The 3,088-nt window shown below is 40.9% G+C and overlaps 1 protein-coding gene across 18 annotated transcripts in view; it reads right to left on the reverse strand.

Moving 5' to 3' along the window:
* The window catches only part of ANK3 (ankyrin 3), a 657,955-nt gene that overhangs the window by 156,919 nt on the left and 497,948 nt on the right, over positions 1–3,088 (reverse strand). The window lies entirely within an intron of this gene.

Here is a 3,088-nt window from a genome sequence, read left to right on the forward strand (position 1 = left end):
AAAAAAAAATCTTTAAAAAAAAAAAAAAAAGAGTTGTATGCTCCATGGATTGAGCCAGCCAGGTAGCCCTGGAATTCTTAATGTTTAAGAGTGAAAAGGATTAAAAAAAAAAAAAAAAAGAAGTAGATTGGTATTCATTACGCTGGTTTTTATTTTGTCCTTACAAGTTACTAACACTTGATATTGATATTATATTGATTTGATTAATTAAAAAGATCTGACTAAAAAAAGACATTTCGTTCCACTTCAATGTAGAAAGGAAATTTTTCCTCTTCCATCAATCTAGTGCCCCCCTGTGTCTATGATGAGGAAAGGCAAAGCACTAACCAACTCATTAACTTAAGCTTGTCTCAGTTTAAATCAGCTAGGTTCAATGACACAGTTAATTATGCATGGTAGGAATAAGTAAAAAATTCTTTAGACTTTTGAGAAGAAATGAACAGGCTCAAAGGTAAATAAAGCCTTAAATACAGGCTGGAGGGACATTTAGCATCCAGTACTTGTTTCCCTGTGAAGGCAAAAATAAGGTATTAAGATGTCAGTCCTTTCAAGCATGCTTCCTTTAAATATTGAGGCAAAGTGGAGGAGCCTGGGAAATTTCTAGAGAATCCGATTATCAAGAGAGGCTCTATTAATCACTATAACATGGTTTAACATATCTGGGGGTGGGCGGGAAGTGAGTGCAAATTCAGTTTCCAAAAAACTTGTCATCAGATGAACTTTGAAAATAATGATGTATTAAACAGGCACTGATGACACATGGATTTCTGAATCCTCTCGGCCAAGCCAAGTTATTTCCCCTAATTTATCTATAAATGATATAAAATAGGAAATCAAGATAGGAAGAAACAGTGCAAGCCTTCCTCTAGCCTCTCTCACGGTACCATTCACTCACTGTGATATATATTTCAACTATTTGTGTTCCTCGAAAGCAAGAGTTTCATGGATTATAATTTCCCCAAATTGCCTGGCATATATAGAGAAATAAATATTCATGTAACTTTAAAGACTTCATACATGGTCAATCAGAATATTTCTGCCTAAAAAATTCCACTCTAACATTTTGAATCAAAGTAGACACTAATGTGCAAGAAAGGATGGGGACATTTCTCATTTGAGATACTGCCACCCACAAGCATAGGCACACAGGCACTCCTTTACTTCCTGCCAAGACACTCCCTTGCTTTATGTTCTGATACAGTCATAGGGGCAAATGGTGAAGTAAACAAAACAACAAAATCTCAGAGATAAATGACGTCGTGGAGAGTAGAAACTGGAAGCAGTGCCAACAAAAGAAGAAAATTATCTGACGATACACAAAATAACAATATATGAGTAGGTAACTTACAGGTCATTGGAGAAGAAGGAGAAGAAAGTAAAGACCATCTGCCCTAGGGAGAGGGGTCTTATTACATACAGTCCCCTCATAAAGCTGAAAATATAGATCCAATGATGGGTTTTCTTAGCTCAGAAAGATGAAAGTCTTGAGGAATTAGATGGCCTTAAAGTCAGAAACACATTCATTCACTTAATGTTCATTCAGGAAATGTTTCTTGGGGTCTACTACTGCCAGACACTAATTTAGGTGCTTGGGGTACCGCACGGAAGGAGGCAAAGGCCTTGATTTCATTTTACCGAAGAGAGAGATAGCACACAAGAAGTTAAGCTAACAAGAAGGCCTCTCTGAGAAGAAAACACTGGAGCTGAAAAATGGGTGGAGACCGCAGAGATCTGGGACAAGCTGAGGGAACTCAACCGGCGGGCACAGGACGTGAGGACAAACCTGGTGTATTCTGGGAAGCACCAATAGGCCAGCTGGCTGGAAGACAGCAGGGAGCAGAACAAGAGATGAGGCAGAAACGGGGTCAGATGCTGGGAAGGAACGTATCAGTGCAGTGGGACACTGCTGAGGAAACATGGTAGACGTGAACTATGTGTATCTATCCTTTCCCAAACTCCAAAGTAATTTAAAAGATAAATTCCACAAGGGCATACATGTGTGCACATGCCCACCCACATACACCCTCAAAACACACAGGAAAGGAAATAAAAACAGATGTGTGATGTCTATAAATTTTAGAATGTGAAAAGAGAGTTTAGTGTGTGAACACGTTGGCAGAAGAAAGGCAGAATGCTAAGTGTCTGTGGAGGGTATCATCAGCGGTGTACTGGTTAATGTTTAACAACAACAGCTCTTAGAAAAAGAAAAACCCCAATATGTGACATTTGCCAATCCCCATGGTGTAAAGAACCCCACTATGACTTATTTCAAGCCATCAACATGATGCCACTGAATATAGAATTAGGAAAAGATGTACACAATAGGCTCAAGGATCTGGCTCCAACATACCACTGGGTAAAATAAAGACAAGTGATTTTTCTCTCAGATGCCCCAAATGCAGGGGATATGGAAACACAGCACACCTTGGAAGATAAAGATGAGGCCTGGAGTCAAAATCAGGATTGGTTCACCTGTGTATGGAGTTGTCAGGTTTCCAGGTCCTTTGGACCCAGCAAAGCAAGACGATTGCCCCTTGTCCCTTACAGGAGATCAGGAGTTTAGTCTCTGGGGAAACTGAAGCAGAGAGATTTGGGATGCAGGAGCCCAGGCAGAGCATGGGGCAGTGAGGCTCCGGACTGAGACCAGGTGCTCACAGAAAAAGGAAGGATGGTATGGGTGTCAACAGTGTGGTCTCTCGAGTTAGACTGCCCAGGTTCAAATCCTTGTTCTGCCATGAGCCGAGCTATCTTGAGAAAGTTACTGTATCTCTTTGGGACTCAGTTGCCTCATCTATAAAAAGGACCTAATAGTAATACTAGTGCCTCATTGTGAGGATTCAGTGGGTTGACATATGTAAAGTGCTTAGAGCCCGCTACGTAGCAGACACCATGTAAATATCTGTTATCACTATTGTGACTGATGTATGCATAGAGGACGGGAGAATGACAGCCCCTTTTCCTTGTTCTTACTCTGAATGTACTGACACAGCCGTACACTGCAAAAGATTGGAGGATTCGTCTCTCAAAAAAACTGAACTTCCCAGGAAAAAAGGTAACTAATGGTGACGGGGGGGGGGGGGCGGGGAAA

This window comes from Ailuropoda melanoleuca, chromosome 6, assembly GCF_002007445.2.
Source record: "Ailuropoda melanoleuca isolate Jingjing chromosome 6, ASM200744v2, whole genome shotgun sequence".
NCBI lineage: Eukaryota > Metazoa > Chordata > Mammalia > Carnivora > Ursidae > Ailuropoda > Ailuropoda melanoleuca.